At 32.9% G+C, this 27,365-nt stretch overlaps 1 long non-coding RNA gene across 1 annotated transcript in view; it reads left to right on the forward strand.

Moving 5' to 3' along the window:
- The first annotated feature begins 2,713 nt into the window (after positions 1-2,713).
- LOC307056988 overlaps positions 2,714-27,365 on the forward strand; it is a 73,532-nt gene continuing 48,880 nt past the window's right edge. The window contains exons 1-2 of the long non-coding RNA XR_013811038.1: positions 2,714-2,828; positions 4,398-4,495. This is a non-coding gene — a long non-coding RNA (uncharacterized lncRNA). The remainder of the gene's footprint in view (positions 2,829-4,397; positions 4,496-27,365) is intronic.

The raw sequence follows: 27,365 nt of genomic DNA on the forward strand, positions 1-27,365 counted from the left end.
ATTTGTTTAAGGAAACAAGTCCCTCATCTCCCGTTGATAATCCCTGGGGAGGGATAACGTGATTCATACTCTAGAGTTAATTGTTATAATTAAATCGGTACTTAGTTTAAATCAGTACTAAGGAATGGAAGCAAAAACTTCCAAGAATTGGAGCATAATTTTGGAATCTTTAGTCAGATGTCCTTTTTTTCTCTCCAGAAAATTGGGATCCATCTTACACTTTTATCAATTCATGAATGCATTTATATGGTAGTTTTTATAATGATATTATTTCATGTAGATTGATGTTTAGATTAATGAAAAGAAAAAAATGTATGAAATCAGTACTGTCTTGAAAACTGCCAGGTGTATGATCCTAAGTATGGGGCATTTTTAATGGCAGACCTGGATAAATTAGGAGATTTTGAATTTCTGGAGGTTATCATGAGGGTCTACAAACCAAGGTAACATGAGGAAATGAAAGTGTGTGTCAGGAGAGAAAGGTAAGACAAACTGAGGGAGAACTGAGTCTGATTTGCAGAATTTTCTGAAACCAGAATGGAGACTGTTTTGTCTCTGAAATTCATCAGACCCTATGACTTTAGCTGCTAACTTCATTGTGTCTTTGTTCATTCCTGTCTAACCTACTGCAGTTTCTGAATATCTTCTTTCTCCAGCTTTCCAAGGTCTTGCCTTTCAGTCCTTTATAGCAGGGTAGAGGTAGAGAGAAGCATTCATTCATTCATATACTCATTTATCAAGATGATTTTTATTGATCATCCATCACTACTTGATGCTGGGTATGCAGTAGTAAATAAGAAAGTTCATACCCTCAAGGAGCTTACAGGCTAGTAGGATGGAGGGATAAATAACTGGAATATAGTGTGATAAATTCACTATAATCTAATAGAAGGGGCACCTAAATCCATTCCTTAGCAGTCAGATGAGTCTTCTGGGAGAATGTGACATTTCATGTAAGACCTAAGACCTTTAAGGAGAGTAGGAATTTACCAAGTGAAGATCAAAGTGAGTGTTGGGTCACAGGGGAGGATGAATGTTCAGGCTGAGAGAATAGAATAGAATGTCCCTAAGGCAAGAGAAAGCAAGAGCCATATATTGACTGGGAAAATTAGATCAGATGTTAACCCCCCCTGTTTTCCCCATTTCCATCATTAGAGATATACTCAGATTTTCATACAAGTACCAACCTCTACACATAGGCCTCAAATGCCAGAGTCTCAAACTTGCATGTATGGAAGTACCTTATTCCAGTTATCTAATGGTGCATAACAAATTACCCAAAATTAATGGGATAGAACATACATTTATTATACTCACAGATTCTGGGTCAGGATTTCAGACAGGGCATAGTGGGGATGGTTTGTCTCAGTTCCATGATGTTTGGGGTCCAGCTTGAGGATTGGAAGTCTGTGAGAGCTAAAGTCATCTGCATCATTGTTCATTCAACTTTTTAGCAATTAATTTCGGATGTTGGCTTGGGGAATTAATTCTTCTCTAAAAGGACTACTTTGTATGGTCTCCTCATGGGCTAGTTTGAGTTTTCTCATAGCATGGGGACCAGAACCCAAAAGCAAGTGTCTCAAGAAGAAGAAAATTAGGTGGAAGTTTTATATACTTTTTATGATCTAACCTCAGGTGACCTAATCATCTTTACCATATTCTACTTGTTAGAACAGTCATGGGCTCATGTTGAAGGGAAGGGAAAATAACACCTACCTCTCAGTGGGAGGAGTGTCAGTCACATTGTAAGAAGAGAATGTGGGAAAGGACTGATTTATTGATTAGCATCTTTGGAAGGTACAATCTTGCATATTCCTCACTTAAGAATGTTCACAAATAAGATCAAATCTATGTTCCACTGCACCAGTAACAGTCATTAATTTCCCTTTATAGTTCACCTGTCGGTTATTCATCCACGATGTCTTTGACATTACTTTTGAGGGATTTTATAAATGTTAGTAGCTCCATCCTGTCCGATAAGTGCAAAAGCAGAAAAGAAGGCTAGACATGGTTCAAAGAAAAATCAACAAAGTTTTAAAATTAAAACAGAGATAAAACTACAATATAACTAATGCTTGTATGCTGTCACCTTAAACATATAAACATATGAAATTAAATGCACATCCTTTCAGAATCTAAAATAAATGTAAGTAAAGGAACTTCAGTACTACTTTACCGTCTTTATGCTTGCTAGCTAGGTTAGGAGAGTGTTGGGTTTGTTTTTTTAACCTCATTTTATTTCACTATACTGACTACTAGCCTCAGCTATAATATAAACTGAATACTAAACTTTTTAAAAATTGTGTTCTTTCAGTAAAAATAGATGTTAAATTTTAAAGTACAACTCATTACATTTCTCTTTTTCTTTGTTTGGTCCTGATTTTCCCATGCGTAGATTTGTCTTATGTGTGTTTGTGTAAGGTATGTGTGTGTACTCACACATGCGTGTTTATACATACACAAATATGTTGAACAATCTCTATATACATATATAATACATACCCATAAATGCAAATCAAGCTCTTTGTTGTTTCACTTAGCCTATCTTAACCATTCACAGAATCCTCCAATTTAAAGTGATCCAGGTGGGCCTGAATTAAATTAGAAGGAAAATGTTTAAAAGTCATGTATCTAGTCTGGTTTTCAAGTTTGCTGTTCTAATCCATCCCATCCTCCTTTCTTCTGCCTCAAAAATATTGTAGGAACAAGGTTGATCTGGGCATGAAGTTAAACAGGATATTGCTTTCATCTACTTCAGCCAAATCTCAAAGTCACTGACCTAAGAAAGACCTCCCCATCTACTTTGATAAAAAGCAGAGTTGAAAATGGTAATGTCCACTATTTTTTGCTAGTTGCTGTACATTTGTTACCTCATTTAATCCTCTGAAGAGTATATGTTATTCTCTTTATTTCAAGAGAAGAAAGCAAAAGGCTAGAAGAAATGAAGTAGCTTTTCTGCTACACAGCTGTGACATAGTAGTGACAATAAGATTCTAGCCAGATCTAACTCCAAATGCTGAGTTCTTTCAGTTTAGTATCAGTACCTGTAGTTTTTCTGTAATATTTCTCAGCTGAGTATTTTGATTTTGATGTAACATTTATGTGAGTGATCAGAATCGCTTGTTTTATTCAGCTAGCTGAATATATAAACCTAGATTGTTTGTATAAGGCATTTACAAAGCAGAAGACTTATGAGAACAGAACATTGGCCCTACTAGGAGCTCACAGTCTGTTCACTGGCAAATCAAAGAAATTTCAAAGTCAGACAAAAGAAACTATGAAAAGCATAATTTATTATGTTGTATAAGACTAGAACATTCCTACTCACCAAGAGAAGATAGATGGGAAAAATTTAATCAGAATATAAGTTCCTGTAAGAAAATACAGCATTCTGTGGAAAATCAGACTGTTGCCTTAGAATAAATTCCTCATGTATCCATGTAAGCAGCATGAAGAAAATAAAATGTACATTATCAACTTTTTCTTTACTGTACCAAAGCCAAACACAGCCCCAGCTGTGTTGCTACTTACTACTTGATCTTTCTATTATTTTGCTTTCCATCAGTGACTTTTTTCCTCTTCAGAGTAACAGCTATCCCTAATGGTAGAATGCATTTCTTACAGAGATCAAAATTAATGTAATTGAAAACATTATGGCCTTGAAAATACTTTAATATTTAATTTAGTCGTTCATGGGTAAATGTTACTGGAGTCATAGAAAAGTTAAGATAGAAGTAGTGGTATAAGAAACAGTCCCCAAAGCCAATCAGTCCTAGAAGAAGAGCCCAGGATAGTGGCCTTAGTTCAGGAAACCTTTTCAGGAAAACACACAACCTGTTGACGTTCTGATACATGCTGCATACTAAGGTGGCAAGTTAGTACATGGAATAGTTTGGAAAGGTAGCCTCAGAATTCAGTGAAGTGCCCTTTCTTTGTTCTGGACCAGAGATACGTCCAACTTTCCCATCCCATCATATATCCCTTGACTTCTTATAATTTCTAGCTATGTCAGTGCATGGAAAACTGAAACAAGATGGGCATGGTTTTTTTTTTTTTTAATTTCACTGTATTTTAGTTAAACATGGATGTCTAAAGTTTGATTTCAAAATAAATTTAAGGTATCTTGCCAGAGTTAGAATAATTTAAACACATTATATAACTCACATTATTAAAGCCCATTTTTAGCATTATCCAATAGTAAATTTAAAATCCTGTTCTTTATGAAATAATTTTTGTGACAGGTGCCATGCTTGACCAGTGTAATATAACATATGAATGCATGATGAGGTTGTAAGAGGGGGTATGAGGAGCTGTGACAGCAGTGGCCTGAGTTCCCTCCTCCTGGAATGGCCAGCCATCTCCCCCTAGCTAACTCTAATTTCTTCTCTCGTACACAGCTTAGAAGTCATCCCTTCTGCGGACATTCTCCGATCTTTTCATTTTGCATTAGGTGTACCTCCTCTATGAACATCTGTAGTATCCTGTGCATACTCAGGTACTTCTCTTTATATATCTCTCTCTCCTTCACTGGACTGTAAAATTGTTGTGAGCTTCACTGTTTTTCATCTTTGTATCCTCAACATCTAAACTTGTGCCTCATACCTGGTAGGCACTAACATTTTGTTGAATGAAGGCATACGTGAAAAGATGAATTATGAATAGATTTATAGGTATTTTATGAAGCGCACATTCATAGAAGGTTATGTTTCACAAGGAAAAAGCATTAACTCATTACCCATGGAACATTGTCTTGTTATGCTTCTTCATCCCATTCTGCAATATTATTTTTTGTTTCTTTGGATCTTTAGCCTATTGCACTAAACAAAAAATAGTTACTACTTAATCTACATTTTGTAACTTTGTCAGTAAGTTTTTAACACACAATATTGACTATTTGTAAAGGTTACTGTAAATTTTTTCAGCATTTTTAATTTGCAGTTGTATTATTTTGTGGCCAGTTTTCCTCCCAAAGAATGTATCATTAGGTATTTAGTAGATGCAGTAGCAAAATAAGATTTGCCTTTTGGAGAAAATTTAACTTTGTGGAAGATTCTTTGGAATGTGTCTATTTTTAAAGTTATGGGCTTTCTGATTTTAATCTAAAATTGGGTGAATAATATTTATAGTTTTTGTAACACCTTAGAGTTCACAGATTGCCTTATGTACTTTTTTATATAATCTTCAAATTAAGTTGCTTGTGAGATAGTATAATACTTACGAGATAATATGGGATATCATAAATAAGTAAACAAAGAATCATAGAGGTTAAATAACACCTTAGATTGTACAGCTGAATCTGGAATTTTATTTGTGGGGAGATTTTTACTGTTGATTCAATTTCTTTAGTAGTTTTGTTCAGAATTTTCTATTTAATCTTGAATCAGTGGCAGTAAGCTATATTTTTCTAGTGTGTTCATTTCATCTGTCTTCAAATGTATTGGCATGAAGCTGTTTTAATATGCTCTTATTATTTTAATGTCTGCAGCATCTGTAGTTATGTAGTTTCTGACATTAGCTATTTCTGCATGCCTGCCTTCCTCTTTCTCTTCCTCGCTTCCTCCCTCCCTCCCTTTTTTTCTTCCTTTCTTCCTTACAACTTTTTGCTGAATCTATCCAGAGGTTTGAAGCTTTATGCTTTTCAGAGAGTCAACTTTTAGCTTTCCCGTCACCTCTATTTTATCTTTATTTTCTATTTCATTAATTTCTGGGGTTTTATTTTAATTATTTCTTGTCCTTTGCTTTTTTCAACTCCTGTTTTTTTCTCTTTTTTTTAAGTTTATTGTATTTCTTTTATAAAGCCTGTTTTATTGGATTCTCAGGTCACTAATTTTCGTCCTTTTCCATAGTAGGCATTTAAGGTTATAAAATTCTCTTCGATTATTGATTTTCATATATACCACAGGTTTTCATATTAGGTTGTCACTTAGTTCTGAATATTTAGTTCCAATTTCCATTTCGAGTTATTTAGAAGTATGCTGCTTATTTTCAAAACAATTGAATTATTTCTAGTTATCTTTTTGTTATTAAATTCTATCTTAATCTCATTGTTAAAGAATGTGGTTTGTATAATATCAGTTATTTAACTTGCTGAGCCTTATTTTTGTGGCCTAGTTTGTGATCAGCTTTTGAAATGTTCTATTTTGGAAATGTACTTGAAAATAATGTGTATTTTACAACTCTGGGTATCATTTTATACATATGTCCATTAGATAAGGGTAATTGTTCAAATCTTTTATGTTCTTATGACGTTGTCTTCTTGACCTTTCAGTTACTAAGCTAAACTATAAATCTCCCATTTTACATTGTTTGCTTAGTTTTCCTTGTCAAGTTTTGCTTTATGTATTTTGAGATCGTTAGCTGTGTACAACTTTGTTATTGTTATATTTTCCTGAAGAAGTAAACTTTTTATCATTTAACAATGATCCTCTTTATTTCTAGTAATGCTTTTTTCCTTATATTAATATAATTTTGATATTTGTATTAATATGTTTTTCCATTTTGTACTTTTATTTATGTTATGGATGTATCTTTTGAAAAGAGAACAATATAGCTATTGTTACAATATAGCAATATACAATTGAACAATATAGCAATTTTTATCTTTTAACTAGACTATACAGCCCATTTACTTTTATTGTAATTACTGATGTATTTGGGTTTATTTCTGCCATTTAATTTAGTATATTTATTTTCCCATCATTTCTTTGTTTCTCTTTCTTTCTTTTATTGACTTCTTTGTGCATTCTTCATTACTTTTTTCTCATTCATTTTTTTTCCTACTGGTTTGGAGGTTATACTTGCTTACCCTAGAAATGTTATCATGTATACTGTTTAAATCATATACATACCTTTACTCTCTACCCAAACAAAAAGACCTTAGAGAGAATATTTTAACTCAGCTTAACGTTTCCCAATTTTTATATTTTTGCTTATGTTTTTAATTCTGTAAGAAATAAATATCATATTTTATAATGTTAATATTGTTTATATTTACCACTTTTTTTCATGTCATCATTCTTTAGGCATTTCAGAACTTTTGATTGAAAATAAATTCAGTGAGGACATGAGAGTGATAAACCTTCTCAGTCTTTATCTCTAAATGACCTTATTTCACTCTCATTGTTAGAAGAATTTTATTGGGTATAAAATTCTAGGTTACTAGGTTAATTTCTTTTAGCCCATTAAAGTTATTATTTCACTGTCTTGTGGATTCTATTTCTTTCAAAAGTTTAATTTGTCTGTCAGTCCTTTGAATGTAATTTATCTTTTTTTGTTTGCTTTTGATATCTTTTCTTTTTCTTGTATTAACAGTTTCACTCTCTACCTCTTTCTGTCTTTGCTAGAGCTTTAATTCAGATGTACATGAGATCTTTTCGCAATATTTTCCATGCCTCTTTATGTCTCAGGATTGTATTTGGCATAATTTATTCATTTCTCTATTACAGTTCTCTAATTCTCATTTCAACTATATTGAAGTTACTGTTTAACCTATTGATTGACTTCTTTTGCTTTGATTATCATACTTTGCATTTTTAAAAATTCTCTTTTCTCCTTTTTTCACAATTCATCTTTTCTTATATTGTTAAACTTTTTACTTCTTGAAACATATTAAACATACTTATTGTATGTGCAGTAATTCTAATACCTGGCAACTTCTTAGGAGGGATTCTGCCATACGTTGTTGTTTATTTGTTTTACGTATGATGCCTTGTTTTTTAATATATTTAAGTGATTTTTTAAACCTTGAGCTACTCATTTTTCTTTGAATTTTACATGTGAAAGTATTTTGATACCTGTGTTTCAAGGTGTACATTCATTTCTATCAGATGCCTGACAGTATTAGTATGGTACTATTAATATAGGACCACTTTAAAATCTTGGCTTGAGATTTTGTGGAGCAAAAGAGTAGTGAGACTTCAGACTGCAGACTGCAGTGAGGGTTAGCTCGTGGTTACAAATTATCAGAGAGGACTTATTTTTCCCATCCGTCCAGTGTCAAAGTTCTGTATAGGCAATTTCCTTTACATTTCCTCTTAGGGAAGGAAGCAAGAGGGTGGGGGTGTTATGGCATAATGCTTAAGAGCATTGTGCCTAGACCCAGACCATCTGAATTTGCATTTTGGCTCTACTGCTAACCTTGAACAAATTACTTAACCTTTCTGTTCTTCAGTGTCTTGATCTCTAAGATAAAGATTATAATGGTGCCCTTTTTATGGGTTTTCTGAGGATAAAATGAGTTAATATCTTTGAAGCACTTAGAATGCAGTAAGTTCTATAAGTGTTTCCTATTATTATCATGATCATCATTATTGTGTCTAACTAACTCTTATACTAAGTGAGTAGTGCTGTGTGGCCCCAGCACTCTTGGTGGGGGGGGGGGGGTCTGCTGTTAGACATCCTACCTTTTGAGGCCTTAAAAATTAATACTCAACTTCAGCTGATTCAGCAAATATTCTTAAGACAAAAGACAACTCAAGTGCTTACCTTACTACTCTGAATACCAGTCTTCACTTAGTCTTGTCCCCAGAATTCCTTACTTTTTTTCTAACCTCATGGGATCATTTAAGAAGTATTTTTTGTATTTCTTATTTTATTTTAGTTGTTTTCGGGTGATACTTGTGTTACAGGATATAGAAGTCTGTTATACAGCTTGTAAATGGCAAAACCAAGACTAAAGTACCAAACTGACTCTGAGCATGGTGCTTCAAGAAATTTGGACAGCGGACATACACAGACATGAATGTTTCAAACATTTAAAATCATTAGTAATCCAAGAAATACTGATAGAAGGAACTATACAGTACCGTTTTTCTTATCAAATTAGAAAAGTAAAGAAGAAAAGAAAGGAAGAAGGAAGGAAACAGAATTTGAAACCCCAAATTAACAAGCATTCAAAAATCCAGAAACTTTCTTATCTCTTATTGGCAAAGATGTTAATTGCTACAACTCCTGTGCAGAGCAATTTGGCAGTGTATATCCAAGTTAAAAGATTTATATTTATGACACATAAATTTTGCTTCTATGAATTTATAAAAACAATTAAAGGTATGTATAGAGATTTAGCCATAAGAGTGGACATTACATCACTTTACAGAAAATTAAAATATTGAAAACAAACATTTACCTCACAATAAGAGAATGGGTTGAGTTGAGTGTGAAACATCCAAATAATGAAATGCTAAATGCAATTTTAAAAGATTTCTTTGAATGCCATCAGAAGAAGTTTGTGGTAATTTGTTGAGGGGAAACAGAGATGGTTGCAAGTTAAAATATACAATCTAATTTTTAAAAAACAATGGTGTGTATATATATAATCATAATCCATTGCAAAAGTTAAAATTAATAGCTCTTGGGCATGAGGTTTGGGGTGATTTTTAACACATTTTCTTTTTACTTATTTGTAGTTTCTACAGTGATCTAAACACTATTAAAAATAGATAACATGCCATTAAATAAATTCTTAAATAAGAATCATAATTCAAGATGCCAGTACTCTAATAAAATGACTTATATTTTTGTATATTGACTTTTCAATTCTAATGCTTAGGCATATATATTTTTATGTAGTAAAATTATTCTGTACATATATTTTATAATCTGACATTTTCTTTGACAATTTCTAATTATTTTTCCATGTTTCTACATAGCTTTGCAGTGATCAGTTTGATGACCACATCATATTGATATTCTGTTTATTTAATTACTAAAATTTAATGTATTTTCTACAATTATTCAAATATTTACTTTTTTAGCATTTATCTATTATGACTAGCACTTCAATTAAATAATACAAATGATAGTTCTGAAAATAATGGTAACAAATTATCAAATACCTTTTTGGTGTTTCATAAAAGTTATATATAATTCTTAGAACAATTCTATGAGTTAGGCATTATTATTCTCTTATTAAAATGAAGCTAAATAACCCATTGATTACAAAGCTAGTGAGAGGTTGAGCTAGAGTTCAATCCAGGTTTGTCTGATTGTATGTCTGATTTATCTAAGCTTTTTCCATTAGAGTTTGTAAAATTGTGCTCTGTAATAATTAACAGGAAATATTAGCAGGGATGAAAAATAGTTTTAATTCAGTTTCCTGAATCCCATATCTATTTCAGAGTTTTTGAGACCATTATCTTTTAGTTTCTAGTATTGTTGTTAAAAGACCAGTAACCTTTCAGAGTCTCATCTTAGGCACACAGGAGTTCTCCCTGCCCAATCTCTGGAATCTTTTAGAACCTTCTCTTTTTCCTCAGTGCTTTCTACTCTCTTAATGATTCATCTTGTTGTTTGCTCAGTTTTCATCCTTTGACCTGGGTATTCCATTTGAAGATTTTTCGTGTTTTATTTCTTTGATGGTTTCCTGTCTTCTAATTTGCTGTTATTGACCATGTTGTTGTTGTTGTTGTATCCTTGGAACTCCTTTTATTTGGATACCAGACCTCTTAGACTCTTACTGTCATATCTTTTGTTTCCTATTGTTCATTTCTCTATTATTTTGTTTCTACCTTAGGGAAGAGTTTTTAGCTTTATATTTGAATACACTTTAAAACTCTATGCTTTTTTTTTTTTCATTTCTGATCTTTCTTGTTCTCTGAGAGTTTTTTTTATAGCTTCTGATTCTTGCTTCCTGGATACAATATAGTTTCTTATTTCTGTGAGGTTTTTAAATGCATTTTTTGAAGTTTCTTCTGTTCTCTGAATGTTTCTCCACATTCAGTTTTTCTGTTTATGTGGTTTGAATTCCTATCTCTGTGTACTATGAGCAGAGCTTGTTGATTGGAGAGCTTCACTGAGATTTGAATGCACGATGAACTGATCTCTTTGTTGGGAGGTCACCAAATGTCAGTATCTGCAGGTATTTACTCTTAGGCAGGTCAGATTACACAGAGAAGAATTTTCCAGTATCTTGTCTCTGGAGGAAAACCCTGGATGCCAGCATTCTGGGAGGCAATCAGTGGAAAGGGAGGAAAGGGTGTGGTGTAATAAACCTTTACTTAATCCCAGTTGTTAAGTAAGACAAATTATTCCACTCTCATCTCTTCTTGGTGACTAATAATCTAAAGCTTCTTGGTTCAAACTTTTACAGAATAAAACTTCAGTCAACTATTTAAGTAGTCACCTGGCTCCAGAGTAGGGAAGATCAGTTTGGCATCCTCTTTTAAAAAATTGTGAACAAATCTTTCCATTTGAAGCCCTACCTTATTATACCCTTCTATCCAGAAATACAATTCCTTAGCTTTTCTGAAGTTCTGCGATAGAACTGCCTTCTCTCTCTCTCTCTCTCTCTTACCCTCCCTTCCTCCCCTGCTTCCTGCCTACCTCCTTCTCTTTCTCCCTTACCTTTCTCACCCTTTGGGTTATTTTTAATCAACTCAGTTTCCAGTTTCAAAAAGTATATTGATACCTTCTATCTGTTTCGTCTCCTTTCTTTTTTTTTTCTTATAGTATTATAATTTAAAATGTATATATACATTTACTATCTTTTAAATGGTGTTTCAGGAAGGAGTAGAAAGGAGCATATGTTTAATCCACTATGTTTAACTAAAAAACTCATTTTATAATATTATGGCCACCCATTCAAGAATATGTCTCCATTTATTGAAGTCATAGTTTAAATATACTAATTAAGTTTAATGGTTGTCTTCATAGAGATTAAATGCAGCTCTTATTAAATTACATTCTAAATAATGCAGTTTTTCCTCATTATTTGGAATGGAGTCTCTTCTTCCTTTCTATTTTCTACCTAGTTGTAACTTGATCATATTACTTTAGCATGTTTAACTTACATCTGGAAAAATTACTACTCATTAATGCTATAATTTCTGCACTGATTCTTTTAGATTTCATAGTATACATTTCACCAAAATAATATCTTGCTTCTTCCTATGTTATATTAATTACTTATGTTTATTTTTCTGTTGTTTTACATATGTAAAATATATTCAAAACCACTTTGAATAATATTGGTAATAATTAATATCCTTATTTTTATTCCTGAGTTTGGAGGGAGTACTTCTAGTAGAGTTCTATTTGATATAATATTGACTTTTGTTTTGAAATATCATTATTTATAAATGTATTTTGGAACAGGCTCAAAAACTGAAGAGACATGTCCAAAGGGCATAAGAGCTAGCTTTAAGGGGGCTCCCTCTGAACATATTTGAGATAGTTATGTCCCAAATCAAAAGAATAATGATAGAAATGGATTATAACACACTGAATTAAAAACAATAATCCATAAGTCCACACTGATACATAAAAGAAATTAGAGAGAAGAACGGATGAAGGGAAAGTGCCTTTTTACAGAATGCCAGCTAACAAATGCAGAAAGGGTAAAAGAAATGGAAAATCACTTTTCTTTACAACGATTGTAATAATTAAGGCAGCAGTCACCAGTTGATGCTAAAATTATTGGGTAAAAGGACTGCTTGGATATTCACATGGTCTCCAAGTATCACCTCACAGATCACTTATTAATTAGAATATTACCTATAAAATGGAGAAATCTGGCAGCTACCATCTTAACCATACGATTAAACTTCAAAACACCAATAAAGCACAGTGTGGCATCATGTGCCTCCTAATATGTTGCACCTCAGAAGGAAAAGATGCACCTTCATTATAGTCCTGCCAATAATGTTTAACCTAAATCTATTCATGAGGAATTAACCAGACAGATTCAAATCGAGAAATAGTCTGAGAAACAAGTGATCTAGACTTCCAAAATGTCAGTGATGTGAAAAACTAGACAAGATGGGAGAATTGCTCTAGATGAAAGGAGAATGAAGATTGATTGGATCATAATTTGAAAAAAAAAACAAAAACAAAACAGTAAAACCGACAAAAGGCAAATGGCTTGGGAGACAAATGGTAAAATAGAAATATGGATTATAAATTTTATCACATTATCAATGTAAAGTGTCCTGAATGTGATAATTATATTATCACAATTATGTAGAGAGTATCATTATTCTTGGGTGATACATACTGAAGAGTATACATCAATCAAGTACTGCAGTGTGTACAAGTAACTCTCAAATAGTTCAGCAAAAAAAAGTGTATGTATAGATACAGATATGCAGACACACAAGCACATACCCATAAAGGGGGGAGGGCAAATGTGGCAAGTGGTTAAAAATATGTTAAACTAAGTGAAAGTTATTAGGTGTTCTCTGGAGGTACTATTATTGGAACTTTCCTTAAGTTTGCAAGTTTTCAGAGATGTTGGAAAAGCGAAATATAGTTTTGTAACTTTGATGTATAGTGTCACAGAATTTAAATTTAGCTATTCTGTATCTACAACTATATCTCTTTAGTAGTAAAAGAGAACAATTTGTTTCTCTAGCAATTTGTTTTGATTCATTTTTTTTCAGCCTATATAAGAAATTATGTGTGTGTGTGTGTGAGTATGTGTACACATACTCATTTGTGAGAACCTTTAATGTCTCTACTGAAATCCTGTTCTCCAAGGAATCTCCTCAGCATGTATATTTTTTATTGGAGGTTCTGCTCTGTCATAAATATCCTGAACTAAAATGCTCTTTCTTTCTTTAAAAAACTATACCATTTATTAGCTTCTCTTGAATTGTTTTTCTAAACTGGCCTAGCAAACCTTTGCACCAAATACTTTCTACTGGGTGCAAAATGAATGTCTTTATGAATTTTTCACACATTTCAAAATTAAAAAAGCATGAGGAATTATCACATGAGCCTCTTTGTAGTTCGTGGTCTCTAATACTTAATAAAAAGAGTCTAAAGTGCTATTTCTTCTCTTAAAAATTTACAATTTTTAAATGCTTATCATTGAGTCATTATCTACTTTGCCACCCAATTATACTGATTTGTATTTACATCTAATCCCCATGATAATTCTGTTTATGGCTTGTCTATCTCATTTTGTCTATTATTATAGTGCTGAACTTGAAATTTTAAAAATTCTTTCAGTTAGACTCAGAAATCCTTGGAGGCCCAGTTCTGCCTCTGACTAGCTCTAAAATTCAGGTATCTGTTTGGTAATCTAAAAGTTTTATTAGACCAGATATGTAGAAAACAATCACCAATATTACTTCTACTCTAGCTTACAATGAGTTGGACCCTCTATTGTATGGCATCTGCAGCTGTGCATTTTCAAACCATAGCTAAAAATCTTGCTGGTTTTATCACGTTCTCTCCATCTGTAATACCTCAGGTGAGTTTGGGGTTGGTTGAGAAATAGGTGGTATGGCTTTAGAGCGTCTTCTTACTTCTCATAATAATTCTTTCAATGATTGATGCTTCCCTTTTTTTTTTTTTTTTTTTTTTTTGCGGTACGCGGGCCTCTCACTGTTGTGGCCACTCCCGTTGCAGAGCACAGGCTCCGGACGCGCAGGCTCAGCGGCCATGGCTCACGGGCCCAGCCGCCCCGCGGCATGTGGGATCTTCCCAGACCGGGGCACGAACCCGTATCCCCTGCATCGGCAGGCGGACTCTCAACCACTGCGCCACCAGGGAAGCCCGATGCTTCCCTTTTATACATAAATTTTAACTCTTAAAAAATAGGTACATTGTATTTCATCTGCTGGGTATATTACCTTGTGGAAAACTTTCTGATTTATAGTAACTACTCTCAAACTTGTACTATTGATATTTTTGGCATTTACTGTTAACAGCTTCTAATCTCTAATTAAAATGTTGTTGACATCCCCAGTTTTGTTAGAGGATAGAGGAGCTTAAAATGACATGCGTGGAGGACCCATTCACTACTTTCCGTGTTGCAGTGGATTGTGAGTAGCCTGAGTACACCTTATTCTGTTGTGACAGCCAATTTTTAGCATGGAAGTGGCTGCTAGGAAGAGTAGGACAAGATGGTGAACTGGATTAATAAATGATCATCACTTTGCTTTTGTATCCCATTTTTCCCCTCTCTATGAATAATCTGAAGATGACTATATACCATATGGTAAATATAACACAGCACACAATTTTGATTCTTTTCAATTTTTTCAACTACTAATTTTGTTATTACAAATGTAATTTTTTTCTTTTAGAAAATATAGAAGAGGAAAATTAAAATCACATGTAATTACACCATCCAGAGATAATCACTTTGGTGCTTACCCTCCCAGATCTTTCTCTTTAGGGAGTTCTAGTTTTGAAATGAGTTCATGTTGTGTATACCACTTTGTTACTTGAATTTTGTCATTAACAATATACTGTGGACCTCTTTCCAGGTTATTTAATTTTTTCTGCACTATTATTTTATATGGCTGTATAATATTGTGCAGTTATTCCATGACTTATTTAAACAGCTTCCTGTGATTGATTTAAATTTTTTATTATACTAGCACTCTGATGACACTGATGAAATAAATCTTTGGTCACAATTTCTTTTGAATGAAAAATCTAGCTATTGCTAGATCAAAGAGGATTGAAATCTTAAAAATTTTGATACATATTGCTCAACTACTTTTTTTTAAAGTACTCTATCCTGAAATAGCTTAATGGAATTTTTAGAGAAAACCAATAAGGAAAGTGGCTGACTTAAATACTATGAGTACTCTAGATAATATCTTAGCAAGCTATAAAATTGTTGGTTAATTGTTTAGAGGTGAGAATAAGTTAGTTGTTACCTGCTGTCATTAGAAATAACATATCAGAAATTTCCAGTATAAATTGAAGGTAATACCTGTGTAATAGCATAAGACATTTTACCAATATATAAAAGCTATGAGCTTATATAGGAAATGATTTAAATGTAGTTTTCCCTTCTTTTTTTCCCAAAAGGGGGATGTTTTTACTAATTATTCTAAATAATAAAAATAACATGAGATCATACTCTAATTCTGTTTTGCAAGTTGATTTTTAAAAATCTACCAACATATTACTAAAATATTCCCATATTGCTACATAGATTTACCTTATGTTTTTAATTCCTGCATATTACATGGTATGGTGGATATGCTATATGTTAGTAAATAAATTCCTTGTTGATAATTATTCAGATTATTTACTTTTTTCTCAATTATAAATAGTGAGTGCACTTATTGTCTTGTACAGACATCTGTGTACTTGTTATTCCATTAAAGTAAATACACCTGCAGCAGTGACATTGTTACTAGTAGAAAACAGTGATAAAACTCTGAGTTCTGGTATTAGAGCTTGAATCCCAGCCTCCATCACTAACGTGCTGTGTAACTTTGGTGAGCTAATTGACCTTACTATAATACTGATCTGAATTTAGAAGACACTTTGTAGAATTGTTGAGAATTCTATAGCCTCTCCTTAATAACAAAATTCATGTAAGGCAGATGCTATGTACCTATTGCATCTGGCACATAATAAGTGCTAAAATATCCCTATTGTTATATAAATTTTCTTCTTTAGTGAATTTTCTAGTCATTTCTTTTGTTTGTTTTTCTCTTGGATAGTTTCTTCTTTATTAAATTTGTGGGAGAATTTTTTATATTAAGAATATTTACTTGTCCCTTTTGTAAGTTATAAATATGTTTTCCCAATTTATCATATCTACATTTTGGTTTAGTCAAGTGTGTCAATCTTTTCTTTTATGGTTTCTGGTCTTTGTGTCATGATAAGAAAGGAAATCTCTACTGCAAGGTTATGAAATTATCATCCTGTATTCTAGCCTAGAGATCTTTTTATTTTCTACATTTAAGTATTTACCTCTTTTGTATGTGTGTGTGGCTAGTACTGCTCCTTCTCAGCTCCCTTGTATATTCCCCCAAGGGATATATTGGAAATGCTAGGGTCCTTTTTAGGTTATCACCATGATTGAGAAAGGACTACTGGTGGTATTCAGTGGTCAGGAGCCAGGGATGTCGGCCAGACTCCTTTAGTGCACAGAACTTCCCTCAACAAAGAATTCCTGAGTCCTCCTTGACTTAGAAATGCCTTGCCAGACCTCTGAATCTTACCATTGATTTCTGCCAACAACAAACATCTGAAAATTAAACATCTAAGAATTAAAAATAAAAATAACAGTGGATTTAATCGATTGCTTCTCAGGTTGAGTTTAAAAGTAACACCTGAATATGTAGAGAAAATCTGAATTCCATGGACCAGGGGGAGTATGTAGAATAGTACAACCTTTTTTGTTTTTGTTTTATTATTGATTGCTCCTTTTCCGTGGGAGTTTATTCTTGTTTTATTGCCACAATACCCCTCAAATGTAACTGAAAACAAAATTAGAAAATTTCAATCACCTCTCTTGTTTCTTGCATTGTTTCTCTTCATTGAGTGCCATTTGCACAGCTTGTTCACATTGCTCTTCTCTTTTGAGCTGCTGCTTTTTCTTTTATATCCAGTAATTTCTATTTGTGTAGATAGATCTCCATAAATAGTATTATTGTCTCTCTTGGGCTTCTTCAGCACATCGATAGGTCTGGCTGCAGGGGTTCCCTGGCTGGGAAATAGTGAATTTTTATTACTGAATATGGTCAACTTGTAGAATAGAGGTTCAGTCCTTTTCCATAAATTACAGTGGTCAAATAAGTCATTCCTTGTTATTTTATACCTTTTTATATAATATAGATAAGATAACATAGTTTGAGGTTTTAGCCTTCTGGTAGTGAAAGTATAAGAATACTACCTAAAAGTTGAAAAAAAAAACATAGCTTACAAATAATTTTCCATAAATATCATTTCTCTTACTGTTTTTTTAAGTAATTACCCACAAGAGAAGCTGGGGGAAAAAAGGCATTTCTACAATGTGAAAGCATCTTTGGAGATTATGATGAAAAGGTACATGGCTAGAGCATCTACAGAATTTCAATAACAGTGCTTAAATAGATTTCTTATGGCTATTTATTCTCTACTTTTTCAATTAAAAAATGGAGTCTCTGCGAAGGGCAACCATTATCCCCATTTTGTTGATGTAGAAATTAAGGCACAGAGAATCTAAATAACTTTTTCAAGGTCTCATAGCTAGGAAAAAAAAATAGTCATACAGATTAAATTAAAAATTCATGCTTATAGCATGCTGCATCTTTAGTTAAAAGAGAATTTGGGGTCTGCTCCAGGACACAGGAAAAAACTGTTTGAGACCTGGGAAATCTTTACCATAAAGCATAAAACACCACAAAACATCTTGTCCTGCTTATTACTAAAGTAGGCATTACCATTATTCCACCATACCCCTCAAAGAATGGTCACCACTGAATACCCAGCACTTATCACAGTGCCGCCATAATCAGTACTCAGTAAATATTCACAAAAGATGAGTGAACCTATGTAATGTCCCCAGGGACTGACTAAAACAATGGGTGACATAGTCTCATTCTACCAAAGAAGTTAGTTTCAAAAATGTGCCCCCAATTACAGGAATGAATTAATTTGCTGTATTAAATTATTGTTATAAATCAATTGTATTTTCAAGAAAAACTATTAAAAGTTAATCATTTTAGCTTTACAGTCATTAATATTAAACCATTATATCTGATAATAGTTTAATAGTAGAACTGTTCTAGCTTGGTGTTGGTCAAAATAGGCAGCACATGACAAAGAAGATTTTAACCTTTCTCTTTCACAACGGGGGCACCTCCCCAGGTCACCTAAGGTAGGTTTCACTCACAAGTAATTTATATTAAGGTAAAAATATGATATTTAAGTTATTTTAACAGTTTTATTGAGCTGTAACTTATACCAAATACGATAACTCACCCACTAAAAGTGTATGATTCAGTGATTTTTAATATATTCACAGAATAGTGCAATAATCAACACAATCAATTTTTAGCGTATTTTAATTGCCCCCAAAAAAACCCATGTACCCATTAGTGGTCACTCCCTATTCTCCCCACCCTCCAGCTCTAAGAAATCACTAATTTACTCGTTTTTTTCCTATGGATTTGCCTATGCTGGACACTTCATACAAACAGAATCATATAATATGTGGTCTTTTGTGACTTGTTTCTCTCATGTAACATAATGCTTGTCTATGTTACAGTATGTATCCTAATTTCATTCCTTTTCATTAATGAATAGTATTTCAGTATTTGGTTATAACATTTTGTTTATCCATCTATCAATTGATGGACATTTGGGTTGTCCCCTATTAGGTACATGATTTACAGATATTTTCTCCCATTCTGTGGGTTGTCTTTTCACTTTCTTGATGATATTCTATATAACACAAAAGTTCCTAATATTGGTGAAGTGTACCTTTATTTTTCTTTTATTGCTTGTGCTTTTGGTGTCATATCTAAAGAAGGCTTTGCCTGTCCCAAGGTCGCAAACACTTATTCCTATCTTTTTTTTTTTAAGTTTTATAATATATCTCTTACAGCAAACTGTGCGACCCATTTAGAGTTAATGTTTGTGTATGATATAAGGAAGGGGTCCACTTTTTTCTTTTTCATATGGATATTTGATTGCACCCAGCATCGTTTGTTGAAAAGACTATTATTTCCCCATTGAATGGTCCTAGAATCCTTGTCAAAAACCAGTTGACCATAAATGTAAGGATTTATTTCTTGACTCTTAGATCTGTTCCATTAATCTACGCCTGTATTCTTGTGCCATTATCACATTGTTTTCATTATGTGAAGTGTCGGTTCTCTACTTTCTTATTCTTTTTTAAGATTATTTTGGTTATTCTTACATTTCCATGTGAAATCCTAATCAGCTTGTCAGTTCTGCAGAATTTGATAAGATTTTTTATAGTGATTGCATTTATTCTGTAGACAATTTCAGGAATATTACTGTTACTGTCTTAATAATGGTAAGTCTTCTGATTCAGAAGTGTGCCATATTCTTCAACTTATTTACGTTTTCTTTAATATCTTAATATTTTGTAGTTTTAAAAATTTAAAGATTAAGTCTTATACTTTTTAGAAATTTATTTCAAAGTATTTTCTTTTCAGTCTCTTGTAAATAGAATTGTTTTCTTAATTTCACTTTCAGATTATTCATTGCTAGTGTATTGATGAACAGCTGACTTTCGTATATTGGTCTTTTATCCTGGTGTCTTACTGAACTCACTTATTCTACTGGTTTCTATGGTGGATTCCTTAGGATTTTCTACATATTAAAAAAATAATGCCCTCTGTAAATACAGATCAGTTTACTTTTTCCTTTGAAATATGGCTGTCCTTTCTTTTTTTTTTTTTTTTTTCCCTCCTTTTTCTTGCCTAATTGCCCTAGCTAGAAACTCTAGTACCATATTGTATACAAGGGGCAAAAGACTTGTTCCTGATTTGGAGAGAAAGCATGCAGTCTCTCATCATTAAGTATGATGATAGCTGTGGGTTTTTCATGATGCCCTGTATCAAGTTGTGGCAGTTCCCTTCTGTTTCTGGTTTGTTTGGGGCAGTGTTTAAATTGTTGAATTAAAAATACTCAGTACTCCATTTTTACATTGGATTTAACATTTTGCATTTTAGAATTTACATCATATAAAGGCTGCAGTAACTAAAATGTCCTTCAGTTATATTATCAGCTCTTCTACTTTTTATCAAACAGTGCTTCTTCTTTCCAGTTGTGTGAACTTGAGCAACTTTGACTTCTGTGCACCTGAGTTTCCTCATCTGTAAAACTGGGTTTGACTGATTTCATTACCTACCTTATAGAGCTTTTTAAAGACTAGACTATTTACAAGTAAAGCATTCAGAATAGCTGATGTCCCCATGGTAAGCAATAATATATCTCAGTTCTTATTAAAGATATGCATAGTTAATGCCTGAATTAATCCCAATATATTTTTTCACATGTACAGCTTGTTTAGAAGAGATTTCTTTAAAAAAAAATAACATTTCTTTCAGAGCTTTATTTCAATCTCGTTGTTGTTGTTTACAATAATACATATCTCTCATAGTAGAAGAATATTCAAGCAAGCTTTTCTAAGTCTTCATATATAGCACCTACAAAATTAGGCAATGTAAGACTCAGAAACCCTTCTTCAATATTTGGAAAGTTTTTAAGTTAGTTTGGTTTGTTTTTATGTCTTACCTTTTCCTTCAGATGACTTTGGTTCTTCAATCATGTTTCTTTTACAAAGCCATGTACTATGTCTAAAAATACTTGAGAGGCATCTTCCTGGTTTTGATATTTAGTTATTTAGCTAAGCTAATTCCTTAGAGAACATGAATGAAAGCTATGAAAAACAATACACCTTGCCATGAGGGACTAGATTCAACAAGGACATCCTAAATTTTTTTTTTAACATCTTTATTGGAGTGTAATTGCTTTACAATGGTGTGTTAGTTTCTGCTGTATAACAGAGTGAATCATCTATACATATACGTACATCCCCATATCTCCTCCCTCTTGCATCTCCCTCCCACCCTCCCTATCCCACCTCTCTAGGTGGACACAAAGCACCAGGCTGATCTCCCTGTGCTGTGCGGCTGCTTCCCACTAGCTATCTATTTTACATTTGGTAGTGTATATCTGTCCATGCCACTCTCTCACTTCATCCCAGCTTACCCTTCCCCCTCACCGTGTCCTCAAGTCCATTCTCTATGTTTGCATCTTTATTCCTGTCCTGACCCTAAGTTCTTCAGAACAATTTTTTTTTATTCCATATATATGTGTTAGCATATGGAATTTGTTTTTCTCTTTCTGACTTACTTCACTCTGTATGACAGTCTCTAGGTCCATCCACCTCACTACAAATAACTCAATTTCGTTTCTTTTTATGGCTGAGTAATATTCCATTGTATATATGTGCCATTCATCTGTCGATGGACACTTAGGTTGCTTCCATGTCCTGGCTATTGTAAATAGAGCTGCAATGAACATTGTGGTACATGACTCTTTTTGAATTATGGGTTTCTCAGGCTATATGCCCAGTAGTGGGATTGCTGGGTCATATGATGGTTCTATTGTTAGTTTTTTGAGGAATCTCCATACTGTTCTCCATAGTGGCTGTATCAATTTACATTCCCACCAACAATGCAAGAGGTTTCCCTTTTCTCCACACCCTCTCCAGCATTTATTGTTTGTAGCTTTTTAATGATGGTCATTCTGACTGCTGTGAGGTGATACCTCATTGTAGTTTTGACTTGCATTTCTCTAATGATTAGTGATGTTGAGCATCCTTTTGTGTGTTTGTTGGCAATCTGTATATCTTCTTTGGAGAAATGTCTACTTAGGTCTTCTGCCCATTTTTGGATTGGGTTGTTTGTTTTTTTGATATTGACCTGCATGAGCTGCTTGTATATTTTGGAGGTTAATCCTTTGTCAGTTGCTTCATTTGCAAATATTTTCTCCCATTCTGAGGGTTGTCTTTTCATCTTGTTTATGGTTTCCTTTGCTGTGCAAAAGCTTTTAAGTTTCATTGGGTTCCATTTCTTTATTTTTGTTTTTTTTTTCCATTTCTCTAGGAGGTGGGTCAAAAAGGATCTTGCTGTCATGGAGTGTTCTGCCTATGTTTTCCTCAACAGCGTTATAGTGTCTGGCCTTACATTTAGGTCTTTAATCCATTTTGAGTTTATCTTTGTGTATCATGTTAGGGACTGTTCTAATTTCATTCTTTTACATGTAGCTGTCCAGTTTTCCCAGCACCACTTATTGAAGAGACTGTCTTTTCTCCATTGTATATTCTTGCCTCCTTTATCAAAGGTAAGGTGACCATATGTGCGTGGGTTTATCTCTGGTCTTTCTGTCCTGGTCCATTGATCTATATTTCTGCTTTTGTGCCAGTACCATACTGTCTGATTACTGTAGCTTTGTAGTATAGTCTACAAAGTCAAGGAGCCTGATTCCTACAGCTCCGTTTTTCTTTCTCAGGGTTGCTTTGGCTATTTGGGGTCTTTTGTGTTTCCATACAAATTGTGAAACTTTTTGTTCTAGTTCTGTGAAAAATGCCAGTGGTAGTTTGATAGGGATTGCATTGAATCTGTAAATTGCTTTGGGTAGTATAGTCATTTTCACAATGTTGATTCTTCCAATCCAAGAACAAGGTGTATCTCTCCATCTGTTTGTATCATCTTTAATTTCTTTCATCAGTGTCTTACAGTTTTCTGTATACAGGTCTTTTGTCTCCTTAGGTAGGTTTATTCCTAGGTATTTTATTCTTTTTGTTGCAGTGGTAAATGGGAGTGTTTCCTTAATTTATCTTTCAGATTTTTCATCATTAGTGCATAGGAATACAAGAGATTTCTGTGTATTAATTTTGTATCCTGCTACTTTACCAAATTCATTGATAAGCTCTAGTAGTTTTCTGGTAGCATTTTTAGGATTCTCTATGTATAGGATCATGTCATCTGCAGAAAGTGACAGTTTTACTTCTTCTTTGCCGATTTGGATTCCTTTTATTTCTTTTTCTTCTCTATCTGCTGTGACTAAGACTTCCAAATCTATGTTGAATAATAGTGGTGAGAGTGGGCAACCTTGTCTTGTTCCTGATCTTAGAGGGAATGGTTTCTGTTTTTCACCATTGAGAACGATGTTGGCTGTGGGGTTGTCATATAAGGGACATCCTAAAATTTAAAGAACTAAGTTTCCAGGCTTTTTATATCAGAGTAAAAAAAAAATCATTTTGTGTTCTGAGAAGTCCTTTGATGGAAATTGAAAGAAAGGAGACAGATATAATGTTTTCTTATTTCCTGTTATTATGAGTTAGACATACAGATCTAAGAAGTTTCCAAATGAAATTCTTTGCATTTCTTTAGAGTCAACTATGAAAGCATCAGTTTCAACATGTGACTTTCCTTACCTTATGAACAATCATAACATATGATTTACTCTCATCTTTTAATATATGAATACCAACTTAAATTGTTCTTTTAGCTATCTAGAGAAATTCCAAAATTAATGGACCTCTCCACTTTTGATATGAAATAAGTTTTAGTACAAGCAACCATTTGAGTACAACTTCTAATACAGAGATAAAGTAATATAAAAACTCAGAGCATGTAAAGAGTTCTCATGAAGTACTTGTATTAAAGCAGTTTACTTTCTCTTTAGACCCTCAATAACATTATTAAATCTTAACATCATTTTCTAGCTGTCCAGTACAAAAAAGATTAGAAGTAATACCTGAATATAGAGATGTGTAAAAGTATTTGGATGGAAGAGATACAACCTTTATTTAAAGAACAATCTAAAAAAATGAGAGACACAGTAATATTATGACAGTGTGTCATAATAGATGGACTGAAATCATCAAATAAAGTTAAAATCATTCTATATTTTTCTACTTAGCAAGGTAGGAATGTGTATGGTATATTTTAGAATGCTTTTCTTCAAAAGTGGTTAAAGTTTTTTAAAGTTTGACATCTAAGGAGGTAAATATCCGTTCCTTAGAAAATTAATTATGTCAAACATTTCATTTCCTAAAAATTGCATAAATGATATATTTATTTTCTTAACTTTTCCTTAGGATGGCTTGATGAAAATAGCATATACCTTTACCTATTTATTAGGTTGACTCTTTTTTGCCTGTAATAGTAAACTATGCTATGTAATAATCAAAATGTCAAATAAATGGTGAGTAATTATGTTAATGCAGTGGATATGAAAGCAGCTTTTGTAAACTCTAAAATGTTATATGGAGTTCATTCTTGGCCATTTTTATCACCTTTAAGGCTGGCCCTTAAAGAAGAAGGATAGGTGAATATTAGAGGCCATATGTGAGCCAAATGACTTGGCCAAAGGTAGGGTAAACTAAGGGTAGACAGATGGACGTGGGCAATGGTGAGTTGGGTAGAGAGTAGTGATTGCTAAGAGTATGCAACTTTGTGGTCTCATCAAGTGCTGTTCTTCTCCTTAGCTTTTACCTCCAATCCTAATTTTTTTTAAAGTATTTCTCCTGTTTATCACATATATAGGCACATAAAAAGTACTTATTAAAAATTTGTGGAAATATTAGAAACTGAGGAGTTTGAGCTTTATAGTGTGGGAAGCTTTTCAGATTTTCAGATTAGCAGTATTAACTGAATAGACTTTCTACATTTTAGGAAAATGACTTTAATGTGAATTAGCATGGGGAGATTAGAAACAGGGAACTCAGAAAGCTATTATGGGTTGGCCAAAAAGTTCATTCGGGTTATTCTGTGACAGCTTACAGAAAAACCAGAATGAACTTTTCAGCTAACCCAGTATAATCCAAAAGAGAGATGTATGCAAGTTATGGGACTTTGAAAGGGAGAGAATGTTAGAAACAATGTTGGTATAAATTCAACATTGTTTATTAATTACTGACTGGTGACTGCCTATGTTGGGGACTTTGTAACCTTGTAAAAAGGATAGGAATCACAGGTGTTTCTGAGGTTTCTAGAATGAAAGTTTGATTCATTAACCAAGATATGGAGCAATTATCAAAGTAGGATTGAGAATGAATAAGGTGGGTTGTGTTTTGAATATGTTCACTGAGTGTTGACTGTGTGATATCCACTTAGAAAAGTCCCTCAGACAACTGGTAATAAACTATTTCCAACTTTATTTATCTATTATTCACATGTGAGAAGTGAGACCTAAGGAACATAATAGATATGAACTGACACCATTAAATAGGTAAAGTCTCCAAAGGAGGTATCTGTACAGGAAGAAGACTGATGAGAACTGAAACATGGGGGAACAATAAAAGTTGGGCCATAGAAAGGGAACCAGTGAAGGAGATTGGATAGAACACTAAAGCTGGAAGTCAAAAGAGTGAAGTATCCAACAAGACAAAGGATAGATCACTTAAACTATAGAAGTTAAAACAAATGTTCATAGTGATTTTTCTAAGAAATGTTAATTTTAAGAGTAATATGTTAATTTTTTTAATTGCTGAAAGAGTTTTAAAAGGTAGAAAGTGAAAACTTAGTGCCCCTCTCCCCACTGTGTTCTTCCCTAGAGTATTAAATTTTTAATTTCTCCTGCATCTTTCTAATCGTTTTTCTTGCATATGCAAACATTACTGTATTCCTACTGTCTGAAATGCAAATTTTTTCACATTTTAACATTTCTGAAATTAGGATATATCTTACAATAGATATATATGTTAAATTTAATGAATTTTTTTCCAGAAAGGCTGATATTAAATGAATACCATTTGGAAGTCTAGGAATGGAAATAATATAAAATGTAAGTGAATAAAAAATAAAAGTACATGTATATTTATAATATATCAAATCAAGAAAATGTAGTTATCTAAGTAAAAGAAATATATATGTATGTATGTAAAAAATACATAAAATGATATACAATAAAATACATATAAGTATAAACTTGTTTAATGTACAAGTAGAACTAGGAAGATATTTATTTAGAAATGCTTTTTAACTTTGAGATGTTTTTGACATACAAAAATTCATATATATACATAATTTCATATTTCATCAATTCTAAGAGGTACTGTTTTTTACTTTAAGGTCTCTGAATCCAGGTTATATTTTACCATTTCTAGCATCTTAGACTCAAAAATACAGTGATTAAGTCTTTCTCTTGGCTGCATATTTTCCATGGTATGAGTCTTTCATAATTTTCTAACCAGTCCCTTATTTACAAATTAGGGGTTTCTGTTATTGTTCATTATGATTTTTGGTTTTCATTTTGCTTTTAGCTTTTTATTATTACCAAAGATGGCTTAATTAACATTCTTTTTCTACTTTAAATGTTGTGTTTATTTCATTTTATATAAATGCCTATAAGCTATATTGCTAATTTATATACATTATTAAAATGTAATAGTGGTTAACTTTTTGGTTTTTGCCTTTTATCTTTTTTTCATTTATTTTGTTAATTCATATTGGAGTATAGCTGCTTTACAATGTTGTGTTAGTTTCTGCTGTACACAGAAATGAATCAGTTATATGTATACATATATCCACTCTTTTTTAGATTTCCTTCCCATCTAGGTCACCACAGAGCACTGAGTAGAGTTCCCTGTGCTATACAATAGGTTCTCATCAGTTATCTATGTTATATATAATAGTGTATATATGTCAATCCCAATCTCCCAATTCATCCCACCCCCCATTTCCCCCCTTTGTAACCATAAGTTTGTTTTGTACATATGTGACTCTATTTCTGCTTTGCAAATAAGTTCATCTGTACCATTTTTCTAGATTCCACACATAAGCAATATTATACGATGTTTGTCTTTCTCTTTCTGACTTAATTCACTCTGTATGACAATCTCTATGTCCATCCATCTCACTACAAATAACTCAATTTCGTTCCTTTTTATGGCTGAGTAATATTCCATTGCATATATGTGCCACATCTTCTTTATCCATTCATCTGTCCATGGACACTTAGGTTGCTTCCATGTCCTGGCTATTGTAAATAGAGCTGCAGTGAACATTGTGGTACATGATTCTCTTTGAATTACGGTTTTCTTAGGGTATATGCCCAGTAGTGGGATTGCTGGGTCATATGGCAGTTCTATTTTTAGTTTTTTAAGGAACCTCCATACTGTTCTCCATAGTGACTGTACCAATTTA

This window comes from Hyperoodon ampullatus (assembly GCF_949752795.1).
Source record: "Hyperoodon ampullatus genome assembly, chromosome: 8".
NCBI lineage: Eukaryota > Metazoa > Chordata > Mammalia > Artiodactyla > Ziphiidae > Hyperoodon > Hyperoodon ampullatus.